Here is a 17,955-nt window from a genome sequence, read left to right on the forward strand (position 1 = left end):
AGCCCATCAGTATGGTTAGGAGGGAGCACGACTTTTTAACCAGACTTATGTATATTTCCTAATAAAATACATGGGGATTGCCATTGGGGAAAATTCCACTTAGGGTTAGGGTTAGCTCTCCATGAATTCGCAGAGCAAAATGGAGGTCGCCATTGGATTTGGAGCCCATCAGTATGGTTAGGAGGGAGCACGACTTTTTAACCAGACTTATGTATATTCCCTAATAAAATACATGGGGAATGCCATTGGGGAAAATTCCACTTAGGGTTAGGGTTAGCTCTCCATGAATTCGCAGAGCAAAATGGGCATCGCAATTGGATTTGGAGCCCATCAGTATGGTTGGGAGGGAGCACAACTTTTTAACCAGACTTATGTATATTTCCTAATAAAATACATGGGGAATGCCATTGGGGAAAATTCCACTTAGGGTTAGGGTTAGCTCTCCATGAATTCGCAGAGCAAAATGGACATCGCCATTGGATTTGGAGCCCATCAATATGGTTGGGAGGGAGCACAACTTTTTAACCAGACTTATGTATATTTCCTAATAAAATACATGGGGAATGCCATTGGGGAAAATTCCAGTTAGGGTTAGGGTTAGCTCTCCATGAATTCGCAGAGCAAAATGGACGTCGCCATTGGATTTGGAGCCCATCAGTATGGTTAGGAGGGAGCACAACTTTTTAGCTGGCCTTATATACATTTCCTGGCAAAATCCATGGGGAAATGCCTTTGGGGAAAATTCCACTTAGGGTTAGGGTTAGCTCTCCATGAATTCGCAGAGCAAAATGGACGTCGCCATTGGATTTGGGGCCCATCAGTATGGTTAGGAGGGAGCACAACTTTTTAACCAGACTTATGTATATTTCCTAATAAAATACATGGGGAATGCCATTGGGGAAAATTCCACTTAGGGTTAGGGATAGCTCTCCATGAATTCGCAGAGCAAAATGGACGTCGCCATTGGATTTGGAGCCCATCAGTATGGTTAGGAGGGAGCACAACTTTTTAACCAGAGTTATGTATATTTCCTAATAAAATACATGGGGAATGCCATATGGGAAAATTCCACTTAGGGTTAGGGTTAGCTCTCCATGAATTCGCAGAGCAAAATGGACGTCGCCATTGGATTTGGGGCCCATCAATATGGTTAGGAGGGAGCACAACTTTTTAACCAGACTTATGTATATTTCCTTGTAAAATACATGGGGAATGCCATTGGGGAAAATTCCACTTAGCGTTAGGGTTAGCTCTCCATGAATTTGCAGAACAAAATGGAGGTCGCCATTGGATTTGGAGCCCATCAGTATGGTTAGGAGGGAGCACGACTTTTTAACCAGACTTATGTATATTTCCTAATAAAATACATGGGGAATGCCATTGGGGAAAATTCCACTTAGGGTTAGGGATAGCTCTCCATGAATTCGCAGAGCAAAATGGACGTCGCAATTGGATTTGGAGCCCATCAGTATGGTTGGGAGGGAGCACAACTTTTTAACCAGACTTATGTATATTTCCTAATAAAATACATGGGGAATGCCATTGGGGAAAATTCCACTTATGGTTAGGGTTAGCTCTCCATGAATTCGCAGAGCAAAATGGACGTCGCCATTGGATTTGGAGCCCATCAGTATGGTTGGGAGGGAGCACAACTTTTTAACCAGACTTATGTATATTTCCTAATAAAATACATGGGGAATGCCATTGGGGAAAATTCCAGTTAGGGTTAGGATTAGCTCTCCATGAATTCGCAGAGGAAAATGGATATTGCCATTGGATTTGGAGCCCATCTGTATAGTTAGGAGGGAGCACGACTTTTTAGCTGGCCTTATATACATTTCCTGGCAAAATCCATGGGGAAATGCCGTTGGGGAAAATTCCACTTAGGGTTAGGGTTAGCTCTCCATGAATTCGCAGAGCAAAATGGACGTCGCCATTGGATTTGGAGCCCATCCGTATGGTTAGGAGGGAGCACGACTTTTTAACCAGACTTATGTATATTTCCTAATAAAATACATGGGGAATGCCATTGGGGAAAATTCCACTTAGGGTTAGGGTTAGCTCTCCATGAATTCGCAGAGCAAAATGGAGGTCGCCATTGGATTTGGAGCCCATCAGTATGGTTAGGAGGGAGCACGACTTTTTAACCAGACTTATGTATATTTCCTAATAAAATACATGGGGAATGCCATTGGGGAAATTCCACTTAGGGTTAGGGATAGCTCTCCATGAATTCGCAGAGCAAAATGGACGTCGCCATTGGATTTGGAGCCCATCAGTATGGTTAGGAGGGAGCACAACTTTTTAACCAGAGTTATGTATATTTCCTAATAAAATACATGGGGAATGCCATATGGGAAAATTCCACTTAGGGTTAGGGTTAGCTCTCCATGAATTCGCAGAGCAAAATGGACGTCGCCATTGGATTTGGGGCCCATCAGTATGGTTAGGAGGGAGCACAACTTTTTAACCAGACTTATGTATATTTCCTTGTAAAATACATGGGGAATGCCATTGGGGAAAATTCCACTTAGCGTTAGGGTTAGCTCTCCATGAATTCGCAGAACAAAATGGAGGTCGCCATTGGATTTGGAGCCCATCAGTATGGTTAGGAGGGAGCACGACTTTTTAACCAGACTTATGTATATTTCCTAATAAAATACATGGGGAATGCCATTGGGGAAAATTCCACTTAGGGTTAGGGATAGCTCTCCATGAATTCGCAGAGCAAAATGGACGTCGCAATTTGATTTGGAGCCCATCAGTATGGTTGGGAGGGAGCACAACTTTTTAACCAGACTTATGTATATTTCCTAATAAAATACATGGGGAATGCCATTGGGGAAAATTCCACTTAGGGTTAGGGTTAGCTCTCCATGAATTCGCAGAGCAAAATGGAGGTCGCCATTGGATTTGGAGCCCATCAGTATGGTTGGGAGGGAGCACAACTTTTTAACCAGACTTATGTATATTTCCTAATAAAATACATGGGGAATGCCATTGGGGAAAATTCCAGTTAGGGTTAGGGTTAGCTCTCCATGAATTCGCAGAGGAAAATGGATATTGCCATTGGATTTGGAGCCCATCAGTATAGTTAGGAGGGAGCACGACTTTTTAGCTGGCCTTATATACATTTCCTGGCAAAATCCATGGTGAAATGCCGTTGGGGAAAATTCCACTTAGGGTTAGGGTTAGCTCTCCATGAATTCGCAGAGCAAAATGGACATCGCCATTGGATTTGGAGCCCATCAGTATGGTTAGGAGGGAGCACAACTTTTTAACGAGACTTTTGCATATTTCCTTGTAAAATACATGGGGAATGCCATTGGGGAAAATTCCACTTAGGGTTAGGGTTAGCTCTCCATGAATTCGCAGAGCAAAATGGATGTCGCCATTGGATTTGGAGCCCATCAGTATGGTTAGGAGGGAGCACAACTTTTTAACCAGACTTATGTATATTTCCTTGTAAAATACATGGGGAATGCCATTGGGGAAAATTCCACTTAGGGTTAGGGTTAGCTCTCCATGAATTCGCAGAGCAAAATGGACGTCGCCATTGGATTTGGAGCCCATCCGTATGGTTAGGAGGGAGCACGACTTTTTAACCAGACTTATGTATATTTCCTAATAAAATACATGGGGAATGCCATTGGGGAAAATTCCACTTAGGGTTAGGGTTAGCTCTCCATGAATTCGCAGAGCAAAATGGACGTCGCCATTGGATTTGGAGCCCATCCGTATGGTTAGGAGGGAGCACGACTTTTTAACCAGACTTATGTATATTTCCTAATAAAATACATGGGGAATGCCATTGGGGAAAATTCCACTTAGGGTTAGGGTTAGCTCTCCATGAATTCGCAGAGCAAAATGGAGGTCGCCATTGGATTTGGAGCCCATCAGTATGGTTAGGAGGGAGCACGACTTTTTAACCAGACTTATGTATATTTCCTTGTAAAATACATGGGGAATGCCATATGGGAAAATTCCAGTTAGGGTTAGGGTTAGCTCGCCATGAATTCGCAGAGGAAAATGGATATTGCCATTGGATTTGGAGCCCATCAGTATAGTTAGGAGGGAGCACGAATTTTTAGCTGGCCTTATATACATTTCCTGGCAAAATCCATGGTGAAATGCCTTTGGGGAAAATTCCACTTAGGGTTAGGGTTAGCTCTCCATGAATTCGCAGAGCAAAATGAACGTCGCCAGTGGATTTGGGGCCCATCAGTATGGTTAGGAGGGAGCACAACTTTTTAACCAGAGTTATGTATATTTCCTAATAAAATACATGGGGAATGCCATATGGGAAAATTCCAGTTAGGGTTAGGGTTAGCTCTCCATGAATTCGCAGAGCAAAATGGACGTCGCCATTGGATTTGGAGCCCATCAATATGGTTAGGAGGGAGCACAACTTTTTAACCAGACTTATGTATATTTCCTTGTAAAATACATGGGGAATGCCATTGGGGAAAATTCCACTTAGGTTTAGGGTTAGCTCTCCATGAATTCGCAGAGCAAAATGGACGTCGCCATTGGATTTGGAGCCCATCAGTATGGTTAGGAGGGAGCACAACTTTTTAACCAGACTTATGTATATTTCCTTGTAAAATACATGGGGAATGCCATTGGGGAAAATTCCACTTAGCGTTAGGGTTAGCTCTCCATGAATTCGCAGAACAAAATGGAGGTCGCCATTGGATTTGGAGCCCATCAGTATGGTTAGGAGGGAGCACGACTTTTTAACCAGACTTATGTATATTTCCTAATAAAAATACATGGGGAATGCCATTGGGGAAAATTCCACTTAGGGTTAGGGTTAGCTCTCCATGAATTCGCAGAGCAAAATGGATGTCGCCATTGGATTTGGAGCCCATCAGTATGGTTAGGAGGGAGCACGACTTTTTAGCTGGCCTTATATACATTTCCTGGCAAAATCCATGGGGAAATGCCTTTGGGGAAAATTCCACTTAGGGTTAGGGTTAGCTCTCCATGAATTCGCAGAGCAAAATGGACATCGCCATTGGATTTGGAGCCCATCAGTATGGTTAGGAAAGAGCACAACTTTTTAACGAGACTTTTGTATATTTCCTTGTAAAATACATGGGGAATGCCATTGGGGAAAATTCCACGTAGGGTTAGGGTTAGCTCTCCATGAATTCGCAGAGCAAAATGGATGTCGCCATTGGATTTGGAGCCCATCAGTATGGTTAGGAGGGAGCACAACTTCTTAACCAGACTTATGTATATTTCCTTGTAAAATACATGGGGAATGCCATTGGGGAAAATTCCACTTAGGGTTAGGGTTAGCTCTCCATGAATTCGCAGAGCAAAATGGAGGTTGCCATTGGATTTGGAGCCCATAAGTATGGTTAGGAGGGAGCACGACTTTTTAACCAGACTTATGTATATTTCCTAATAAAATACATGTGGAATGCCATTGGGGAAAATTCCACTTAGGGTTAGGGTTAGCTCTGCATGAATTCGCAGAGCAAAATGGATGTCGCCATTGGATTTGGAGCCCATCAGTATAGTTAGGAGGGAGCACGACTTTTTAGCTGGCCTTATATACATTTCCTGGCAAAATCCATGGGGAAATGCCTTTGGGGAAAATTCCACTTAGGGTTAGGGTTAGCTCTCCATGAATTCGCAGAGCAAAATGGACGTCACCATTGGATTTGGAGCCCATCAGTATGGTTAGGAGGGAGCACAACTTTTTAACGAGACTTTTGTATATTTCCTTGTAAAATACATGGGGAATGCCATTGGGGAAAATTCCACTTAGGGTTAGGGATAGCTCTCCATGAATTCGCAGAGCAAAATGGACGTCGCAATTGGATTTGGAGCCCATCAGTATGGTTGGGAGGGAGCACAACTTTTTAACCAGACTTATGTATATTTCCTAATAAAATACATGGGGAATGCCATTGGGGAAAATTCCACTTAGGGTTAGGGTTAGCTCTCCATGAATTCGCAGAGCAAAATGGACGTCGCCATTGGATTTGGAGCCCATCAGTATAGTTAGGAGGGAGCACGACTTTTTAGCTGGCCTTATATACATTTCCTGGCAAAATCCATGGTGAAATGCCGTTGGGGAAAATTCCACTTAGGGTTAGGGTTAGCTCTCCATGAATTCGCAGAGCAAAATGGACATCGCCATTGGATTTGGAGCCCATCAGTATGGTTAGGAGGGAGCACAACTTTTTAATGAGACTTTTGCATATTTCCTTGTAAAATACATGGGGAATGCCATTGGGGAAAATTCCACTTAGGGTTAGGGTTAGCTCTCCATGAATTCGCAGAGCAAAATGGATGTCGCCATTGGATTTGGAGCCCATCAGTATGGTTAGGAGGGAGCACAACTTTTTAACCAGACTTATGTATATTTCCTTGTAAAATACATGGGGAATGCCATTGGGGAAAATTCCACTTAGGGTTAGGGTTAGCTCTCCATGAATTCGCAGAGCAAAATGGACGTCGCCATTGGATTTGGAGCCCATCCGTATGGTTAGGAGGGAGCACGACTTTTTAACCAGACTTATGTATATTTCCTAATAAAATACATGGGGAATGCCATTGGGGAAAATTCCACTTAGGGTTAGGGTTAGCTCTCCATGAATTCGCAGAGCAAAATGGAGGTCGCCATTGGATTTGGAGCCCATCAGTATGGTTAGGAGGGAGCACAACTTTTTAACCAGACTTATGTATATTTCCTTGTAAAATACATGGGGAATGCCATTGGGGAAAATTCCACTTAGGGTTAGGGTTAGCTCTCCATGAATTCGCAGAGCAAAATGGACGTCGCCATTGGATTTGGAGCCCATCCGTATGGTTAGGAGGGAGCACGACTTTTTAACCAGACTTATGTATATTTCCTAATAAAATACATGGGGAATGCCATTGGGGAAAATTCCACTTAGGGTTAGGGTTAGCTCTCCATGAATTCGCAGAGCAAAATGGAGGTCGCCATTGGATTTGGAGCCCATCAGTATGGTTAGGAGGGAGCACGACTTTTTAACCAGACTTATGTATATTTCCTTGTAAAATACATGGGGAATGCCATATGGGAAAATTCCAGTTAGGGTTAGGGTTAGCTCTCCATGAATTCGCAGAGGAAAATGGATATTGCCATTGGATTTGGAGCCCATCAGTATAGTTAGGAGGGAGCACGACTTTTTAGCTGGCCTTATATACATTTCCTGGCAAAATCCATGGTGAAATGCCTTTGGGGAAAATTCCACTTAGGGTTAGGGTTAGCTCTCCATGAATTCGCAGAGCAAAATGAACGTCGCCAGTGGATTTGGGGCCCATCAGTATGGTTAGGAGGGAGCACAACTTTTTAACCAGAGTTATGTATATTTCCTAATAAAATACATGGGGAATGCCATATGGGAAAATTCCAGTTAGGTTTAGGGTTAGCTCTCCATGAATTCGCAGAGCAAAATGGACGTCGCAATTGGATTTGGAGCCCATCAGTATGGTTGGGAGGGAGCACAACTTTTTAACCAGACTTATGTATATTTCCTAATAAAATACATGGGGAATGCCATTGGGGAAAATTCCACTTAGGTTTAGGGTTAGCTCTCCATGAATTCGCAGAGCAAAATGGACGTCGCCATTGGATTTGGAGCCCATCAGTATGGTTAGGAGGGAGCACAACTTTTTAACCAGACTTATGTATATTTCCTTGTAAAATACATGGGGAATGCCATTGGGGAAAATTCCACTTAGCGTTAGGGTTAGCTCTCCATGAATTCGCAGAACAAAATGGAGGTCGCCATTGGATTTGGAGCCCATCAGTATGGTTAGGAGGGAGCACGACTTTTTAACCAGACTTATGTATATTTCCTTGTAAAATACATGGGGAATGCCATTGGGGAAAATTCCACTTAGGTTTAGGGTTAGCTCTCCATGAATTCGCAGAGCAAAATGGACGTCGCCATTGGATTTGGAGCCCATCAGTATGGTTAGGAGGGAGCACAACTTTTTAACCAGACTTATGTATATTTCCTTGTAAAATACATGGGGAATGCCATTGGGGAAAATTCCACTTAGCGTTAGGGTTAGCTCTCCATGAATTCGCAGAACAAAATGGAGGTCGCCATTGGATTTGGAGCCCATCAGTATGGTTAGGAGGGAGCACGACTTTTTAACCAGACTTATGTATATTTCCTAATAAAATACATGGGGAATGCCATTGGGGAAAATTCCACTTAGGGTTAGGGTTAGCTCTCCATGAATTCGCAGAGCAAAATGGATGTCGCCATTGGATTTGGAGCCCATCAGTATGGTTAGGAGGGAGCACAACTTCTTAACCAGACTTATGTATATTTCCTTGTAAAATACATGGGGAATGCCATTGGGGAAAATTCCACTTAGGGTTAGGGTTAGCTCTCCATGAATTCGCAGAGCAAAATGGAGGTTGCCATTGGATTTGGAGCCCATAAGTATAGTTAGGAGGGAGCACGACTTTTTAACCAGACTTATGTATATTTCCTAATAAAATACATGTGGAATGCCATTGGGGAAAATTCCACTTAGGGTTAGGGTTAGCTCTGCATGAATTCGCAGAGCAAAATGGATGTCGCCATTGGATTTGGAGCCCATCAGTATAGTTAGGAGGGAGCACGACTTTTTAGCTGGCCTTATATACATTTCCTGGCAAAATCCATGGGGAAATGCCTTTGGGGAAAATTCCACTTAGGGTTAGGGTTAGCTCTCCATGAATTCGCAGAGCAAAATGGACGTCGCCATTGGATTTGGAGCCCATCAGTATGGTTAGGAGGGAGCACAACTTTTTAACGAGACTTTTGTATATTTCCTTGTAAAATACATGGGGAATGCCATTGGGGAAAATTCCACTTAGGGTTAGGGATAGCTCTCCATGAATTCGCAGAGCAAAATGGACGTCGCAATTGGATTTGGAGCCCATCAGTATGGTTGGGAGGGAGCACAACTTTTTAACCAGACTTATGTATATTTCCTAATAAAATACATGGGGAATGCCATTGGGGAAAATTCCACTTAGGGTTAGGGTTAGCTCTCCATGAATTCGCAGAGCAAAATGGACGTCGCCATTGGATTTGGAGCCCATCAGTATGGTTGGGAGGGAGCACAACTTTTTAACCAGACTTATGTATATTTCCTAATAAAATACATGGGGAATGCCATTGGGGAAAATTCCAGTTAGGGTTAGGGTTAGCTCTCCATGAATTCGCAGAGGAAAATGGATATTGCCATTGGATTTGGAGCCCATCAGTATGGTTAGGAGGGAGCACGACTTTTTAACCAGACTTATGTATATTTCCTTGTAAAATACATGGGGAATGCCATTGGGGAAAATTCCACTTAGGGTTAGGGTTAGCTCTCCATGAATTCGCAGAGCAAAATGGAGGTCGCCATTGGATTTGGAGCCCATCAGTATGGTTAGGAGGGAGCACGACTTTTTAACCAGACTTATGTATATTTCCTAATAAAATACATGGGGAATGCCATTGGGGAAAATTCCACTTAGGGTTAGGGTTAGCTCTCCATGAATTCGCAGAGCAAAATGGAGGTCGCCATTGGATTTGGAGCCCATCAGTATGGTTAGGAGGGAGCACGACTTTTTAACCAGACTTATGTATATTTCCTTGTAAAATACATGGGGAATGCCATTGGGGAAAATTCCACTTAGGGTTAGGGTTAGCTCTGCATGAATTCGCAGAGCAAAATGGATGTCGCCATTGGATTTGGAGCCCATCAGTATAGTTAGGAGGGAGCACGACTTTTTAGCTGGCCTTATATACATTTCCTGGCAAAATCCATGGGGAAATGCCTTTGGGGAAAATTCCACTTAGGGTTAGGGTTAGCTCTCCATGAATTCGCAGAGCAAAATGGACGTCGCCATTGGATTTGGAGCCCATCAGTATGGTTAGGAGGGAGCACAACTTTTTAACGAGACTTTTGTATATTTCCTTGTAAAATACATGGGGAATGCCATTGGGGAAAATTCCACTTAGGGTTAGGGATAGCTCTCCATGAATTCGCAGAGCAAAATGGACGTCGCAATTGGATTTGGAGCCCATCAGTATGGTTGGGAGGGAGCACAACTTTTTAACCAGACTTATGTATATTTCCTAATAAAATACATGGGGAATGCCATTGGGGAAAATTCCACTTAGGGTTAGGGTTAGCTCTCCATGAATTCGCAGAGCAAAATGGACGTCGCCATTGGATTTGGAGCCCATCAGTATGGTTGGGAGGGAGCACAACTTTTTAACCAGACTTATGTATATTTCCTAATAAAATACATGGGGAATGCCATTGGGGAAAATTCCAGTTAGGGTTAGGGTTAGCTCTCCATGAATTCGCAGAGGAAAATGGATATTGCCATTGGATTTGGAGCCCATCAGTATGGTTAGGAGGGAGCACGACTTTTTAACCAGACTTATGTATATTTCCTTGTAAAATACATGGGGAATGCCATTGGGGAAAATTCCACTTAGGGTTAGGGTTAGCTCTCCATGAATTCGCAGAGCAAAATGGAGGTCGCCATTGGATTTGGAGCCCATCAGTATGGTTAGGAGGGAGCACGACTTTTTAACCAGACTTATGTATATTTCCTAATAAAATACATGGGGAATGCCATTGGGGAAAATTCCACTTAGGGTTAGGGTTAGCTCTCCATGAATTCGCAGAGCAAAATGGAGGTCGCCATTGGATTTGGAGCCCATCAGTATGGTTAGGAGGGAGCACGACTTTTTAACCAGACTTATGTATATTTCCTTGTAAAATACATGGGGAATGCCATTGGGGAAAATTCCACTTAGGGTTAGGGTTAGCTCTCCATGAATTCGCAGAGCAAAATGGAGGTCGCCATTGGATTTGGAGCCCATCAGTATGGTTAGGAGGGAGCACGACTTTTTAACCAGACTTATGTATATTTCCTAATAAAATACATGGGGAATGCCATTGGGGAAAATTCCACTTAGGGTTAGGGTTAGCTCTCCATGAATTCGCAGAGCAAAATGGACGTCGCCATTGGATTTGGAGCCCATCAGTATGGTTAGGAGGGAGCACAACTTTTTAACCAGACTTATGTATATTTCCTAACAAAATACATGGGGAATGCCATATGGGAAAATTCCACTTAGGGTTAGGGTTAGCTCTCCATGAATTCGCAGAGCAAAATGGACGTCGCCATTGGATTTGGAGCCCATCAGTATGGTTAGGAGGGAGCAGGACTTTTTAACCAGACTTATGTATATTTCCTAATAAAATACATGGGGAATGCCATTGGGGAAAATTCCACTTAGGGTTAGGGTTAGCTCTCCATGAATTCGCAGAGCAAAATGGACGTCGCCATTGGATTTGGAGCCCATCAGTATGGTTAGGAGGGAGCACAACTTTTTAACCAGACTTATGTATATTTCCTAATAAAATACATGGGGAATGCCATATGGGAAAATTCCAGTTAGGGTTAGGGTTAGCTCTCCATGAATTCGCAGAGCAAAATGGACGTCGCCATTGGATTTGGAGCCCATCAGTATGGTTAGGAGGGAGCACGACTTTTTAACCAGACTTATGTATATTTCCTAATAAAATACATGTGGAATGCCATTGGGGAAAATTCCACTTAGGGTTAGGGTTAGCTCTCCATGAATTCGCAGAGCAAAATGGATGTCGCCATTGGATTTGGAGCCCATCAGTATGGTTAGGAGGGAGCACGACTTTTTAGCTGGCCTTATATACATTTCCTGGCAAAATCCATGGGGAAATGCCTTTGGGGAAAATTCCACTTAGGGTTAGGGTTAGCTCTCCATGAATTCGCAGAGCAAAATGGACGTCTCCATTGGATTTGGAGCCCATCAGTATGGTTAGGAGGGAGCACAACTTTTTAACGAGACTTTTGTATATTTCCTTGTAAAATACATGGGGAATGCCATTGGGGAAAATTCCACTTAGGGTTAGGGATAGCTCTCCATGAATTCGCAGAGCAAAATGGACGTCGCAATTGGATTTGGAGCCCATCAGTATGGTTGGGAGGGAGCACAACTTTTTAACCAGACTTATGTATATTTCCTAATAAAATACATGGGGAATGCCATTGGGGAAAATTCCACTTAGGGTTAGGGTTAGCTCTCCATGAATTCGCAGAGCAAAATGGACGTCGCCATTGGATTTGGAGCCCATCAGTATGGTTGGGAGGGAGCACGACTTTTTAACCAGACTTATGTATATTTCCTAATAAAATACATGGGGAATGCCATTGGGGAAAATTCCACTTAGGGTTAGGGTTAGCTCTCCATGAATTCGCAGAGCAAAATGGACGTCGCCATTGGATTTGGAGCCCATCAGTATAGTTAGGAGGGAGCACGACTTTTTAGCTGGCCTTATATACATTTCCTGGCAAAATCCATGGGGAAATGCCTTTGGGGAAAATTCCACTTAGGGTTAGGGTTAGCTCTCCATGAATTCGCAGAGCAAAATGGACGTCTCCATTGGATTTGGAGCCCATCAGTATGGTTAGGAGGGAGCACAACTTTTTAACGAGACTTTTGTATATTTCCTTGTAAAATACATGGGGAATGCCATTGGGGAAAATTCCACTTAGGGTTAGGGATAGCTCTCCATGAATTCGCAGAGCAAAATGGACGTCGCAATTGGATTTGGAGCCCATCAGTATGGTTGGGAGGGAGCACAACTTTTTAACCAGACTTATGTATATTTCCTAATAAAATACATGGGGAATGCCATTGGGGAAAATTCCAGTTAGGGTTAGGGTTAGCTCTCCATGAATTCGCAGAGCAAAATGGACGTCGCCATTGGATTTGGAGCCCATCAGTATGGTTGGGAGGGAGCACAACTTTTTAACCAGACTTATGTATATTTCCTAATAAAATACATGGGGAATGCCATTGGGGAAAATTCCAGTTAGGGTTAGGGTTAGCTCTCCATGAATTCGCAGAGGAAAATGGATATTGCCATTGGATTTGGAGGCCATCAGTATAGTTAGGAGGGAGCACGACTTTTTAACCAGACTTATGTATATTTCCTTGTAAAATACATGGGGAATGCCATTGGGGAAAATTCCACTTAGGGTTAGGGTTAGCTCTCCATGAATTCGCAGAGCAAAATGGAGGTCGCCATTGGATTTGGAGCCCATCAGTATGGTTAGGAGGGAGCACGACTTTTTAACCAGACTTATGTATATTTCCTAATAAAATACATGGGGAATGCCATTGGGGAAAATTCCACTTAGGGTTAGGGTTAGCTCTCCATGAATTCGCAGAGCAAAATGGACGTCGCCATTGGATTGGGAGCCCATCAGTATGGTTAGGAGGGAGCACAACTTTTTAACCAGACTTATGTATATTTCCTAATAAAATACATGGGGAATGCCATATGGGAAAATTCCAGTTAGGGTTAGGGTTAGCTCTCCATGAATTCGCAGAGCAAAATGGACGTCGCCATTGGATTTGGAGCCCATCAGTATGGTTAGGAGGGAGCAGGACTTTTTAACCAGACTTATGTATATTTCCTAATAAAATACATGGGGAATGCCATTGGGGAAAATTCCACTTAGGGTTAGGGTTAGCTCTCCATGAATTCGCAGAGCAAAATGGACGTCGCCATTGGATTTGGAGCCCATCAGTATGGTTAGGAGGGAGCACAACTTTTTAACCAGACTTATGTATATTTCCTAATAAAATACATGGGGAATGCCATTGGGGAAAATTCCAGTTAGGGTTAGGGTTAGCTCTCCATGAATTCGCAGAGGAAAATGGATATTGCCATTGGATTTGGAGGCCATCAGTATAGTTAGGAGGGAGCACGACTTTTTAGCTGGCCTTATATACATTTCCTGGCAAAATCCATGGGGAAATGCCTTTGGGGAAAATTCCACTTAGGGTTAGGGTTAGCTCTCCATGAATTCGCAGAGCAAAATGGACGTCGCCATTGGATTTGGAGCCCATCAGTATGGTTAGGAGGGAGCACAACTTTTTAACGAGACTTTTGTATATATCCTTGTAAAATACATGGGGAATGCCATTGGGGAAAATTCCACTTAGGGTTAGGGTTAGCTCTCCATGAATTCGCAGAGCAAAATGGACGTCGCCATTGGATTTGGAGCCCATCAGTATGGTTGGGTGGGAGCACAACTTTTTAACCAGACTTATGTATATTTCCTAATAAAATACATGGGGAATGCCATTGGGGAAAATTCCAGTTAGGGTTAGGGTTAGCTCTCCATGAATTCGCAGAGGAAAATGGATATTGCCATTGGATTTGGAGGCCATCAGTATAGTTAGGAGGGAGCACGACTTTTTAGCTGGCGTTATATACATTTCCTGGCAAAATCCATGGGGAAATGCCTTTGGGGAAAATTCCACTTAGGGTTAGGGTTAGCTCTCCATGAATTCGCAGAGCAAAATGGACGTCGCCATTGGATTTGGAGCCCATCAGTATGGTTAGGAAAGAGCACAACTTTTTAACGAGACTTTTGTATATTTCCTTGTAAAATACATGGGGAATGCCATTGGGGAAAATTCCACGTAGGGTTAGGGTTAGCTCTCCATGAATTCGCAGAGCAAAATGGACGTCGCAATTGGATTTGGAGCCCATCAGTATGGTTGGGAGGGAGCACAACTTTTTAACCAGACTTATGTATATTTCCTAATAAAATACATGGGGAATGCCATTGGGGAAAATTCCAGTTAGGGTTAGGGTTAGCTCTCCATGAATTCGCAGAGCAAAATGGACGTCGCCATTGGATTTGGAGCCCATCAGTATGGTTGGGAGGGAGCACAACTTTTTAACCAGACTTATGTATATTTCCTAATAAAATACATGGGGAATGCCATTGGGGAAAATTCCAGTTAGGGTTAGGGTTAGCTCTCCATGAATTCGCAGAGGAAAATGGATATTGCCATTGGATTTGGAGGCCATCAGTATAGTTAGGAGGGAGCACGACTTTTTAACCAGACTTATGTATATTTCCTTGTAAAATACATGGGGAATGCCATTGGGGAAAATTCCACTTAGGGTTAGGGTTAGCTCTCCATGAATTCGCAGAGCAAAATGGAGGTCGCCATTGGATTTGGAGCCCATCAGTATGGTTAGGAGGGAGCACAACTTTTTAACCAGACTTATGTATATTTCCTAATAAAATACATGGGGAATGCCATTGGGGAAAATTCCACTTAGGGTTAGGGTTAGCTCTCCATGAATTCGCAGAGCAAAATGGACGTCGCCATTGGATTTGGAGCCCATCAGTATGGTTAGGAGGGAGCACAACTTTTTAACCAGACTTATGTATATTTCCTAATAAAATACATGGGGAATGCCATATGGGAAAATTCCAGTTAGGGTTAGGGTTAGCTCTCCATGAATTCGCAGAGCAAAATGGACGTCGCCATTGGATTTGGAGCCCATCAGTATGGTTAGGAGGGAGCAGGACTTTTTAACCAGACTTATGTATATTTCCTAATAAAATACATGGGGAATGCCATTGGGGAAAATTCCACTTAGGGTTAGGGTTAGCTCTCCATGAATTCGCAGAGCAAAATGGACGTCGCCATTGGATTTGGAGCCCATCAGTATGGTTAGGAGGGAGCACAACTTTTTAACCAGACTTATGTATATTTCCTAATAAAATACATGGGGAATGCCATATGGGAAAATTCCAGTTAGGGTTAGGGTTAGCTCTCCATGAATTCGCAGAGCAAAATGGACGTCGCCATTGGATTTGGAGCCCATCAGTATGGTTAGGAGGGAGCACGACTTTTTAACCAGACTTATGTATATTTCCTAATAAAATACCTGGGGAATGCCATTGGGGAAAATTCTACTTAGGGTTAGGGTTAGCTCTCCATGAATTCGCAGAGCAAAATGGACGTCGCCATTGGATTTGGAGCCCATCAGTATAGTTAGGAGGGAGCACGACTTTTTAGTTGGCCTTATATACATTTCCTGGCAAAATCCATGGGGAAATGCCTTTGGGGAAAATTCCACTTAGGGTTAGGGTTAGCTCTCCATGAATTCGCAGAGCAAAATGGACGTCGCCATTGGATTTGGAGCCCATCAGTATGGTTAGGAGGGAGCACAACTTTTTAACGAGACTTTTGTATATTTCCTTGTAAAATACATGGGGAATGCCATTGGGGAAAATTCCACTTAGGGTTAGGGATAGCTCTCCATGAATTCGCAGAGCAAAATGGACGTCGCCATTGGATTTGGAGCCCATCAGTATGGTTGGGTGGGAGCACAACTTTTTAACCAGACTTATGTATATTTCCTAATAAAATACATGGGGAATGCCATTGGGGAAAATTCCAGTTAGGGTTAGGGTTAGCTCTCCATGAATTCGCAGAGGAAAATGGATATTGCCATTGGATTTGGAGGCCATCAGTATAGTTAGGAGGGAGCACGACTTTTTAGCTGGCGTTATATACATTTCCTGGCAAAATCCATGGGGAAATGCCTTTGGGGAAAATTCCACTTAGGGTTAGGGTTAGCTCTCCATGAATTCGCAGAGCAAAATGGACGTCGCCATTGGATTTGGAGCCCATCAGTATGGTTAGGAGGGAGCACAACTTTTTAACGAGACTTTTGTATATTTCCTTGTAAAATACATGGGGAATGCCATTGGGGAAAATTCCACTTAGGGTTAGGGATAGCTCTCCATGAATTCGCAGAGCAAAATGGACGTCGCAATTGGATTTGGAGCCCATCAGTATGGTTGGGAGGGAGCACAACTTTTTAACCAGACTTATGTATATTTCCTAATAAAATACATGGGGAATGCCATTGGGGAAAATTCCAGTTAGGGTTAGGGTTAGCTCTCCATGAATTCGCAGAGGAAAATGGATATTGCCATTGGATTTGGAGGCCATCAGTATAGTTAGGAGGGAGCACGACTTTTTAGCTGGCCTTATATACATTTCCTGGCAATATCCATGGGGAAATGCCTTTGGGGAAAATTCCACTTAGGGTTAGGGTTAGCTCTCCATGAATTCGCAGAGCAAAATGGACGTCGCCATTGGATTTGGAGCCCATCAGTATGGTTGGGTGGGAGCACAACTTTTTAACCAGACTTATGTATATTTCCTAATAAAATACATGGGGAATACCATTGGGGAAAATTCCAGTTAGGGTTAGGGTTAGCTCTCCATGAATTCGCAGAGGAAAATGGATATTGCCATTGGATTTGGAGGCCATCAGTATAGTTAGGAGGGAGCACGACTTTTTAGCTGGCGTTATATACATTTCCTGGCAAAATCCATGGGGAAATGCCTTTGGGGAAAATTCCACTTAGGGTTAGGGTTAGCTCTCCATGAATTCGCAGAGCAAAATGGACGTCGCCATTGGATTTGGAGCCCATCAGTATGGTTAGGAAAGAGCACAACTTTTTAACGAGACTTTTGTATATTTCCTTGTAAAATACATGGGGAATGCCATTGGGGAAAATTCCACGTAGGGTTAGGGTTAGCTCTCCATGAATTCGCAGAGCAAAATGGATGTCGCCATTGGATTTGGAGCCCATCAGTATGGTTAGGAGGGAGCACAACTTCTTAACCAGACTTATGTATATTTCCTTGTAAAATACATGGGGAATGCCATTGGGGAAAATTCCACTTAGGGTTAGGGTTAGCTCTCCATGAATTCGCAGAGCAAAATGGAGGTTGCCATTGGATTTGGAGCCCATAAGTATGGTTAGGAGGGAGCACGACTTTTTAACCAGACTTATGTATATTTCCTAATAAAATACATGTGGAATGCCATTGGGGAAAATTCCACTTAGGGTTAGGGTTAGCTCTGCATTAATTCGCAGAGCAAAATGGATGTCGCCATTGGATTTGGAGCCCATCAGTATAGTTAGGAGGGAGCACGACTTTTTAGCTGGCCTTATATACATTTCCTGGCAAAATCCATGGGGAAATGCCTTTGGGGAAAATTCCACTTAGGGTTAGGGTTAGC

Source organism: Thamnophis sirtalis, unplaced genomic scaffold (assembly GCF_051295495.1).
Source record: "Thamnophis sirtalis isolate CommonGarterSnake01/CBP01778 unplaced genomic scaffold, rThaSir2_p1.2 scaffold_6, whole genome shotgun sequence".
Classification (NCBI taxonomy): domain Eukaryota; kingdom Metazoa; phylum Chordata; class Lepidosauria; order Squamata; family Natricidae; genus Thamnophis; species Thamnophis sirtalis.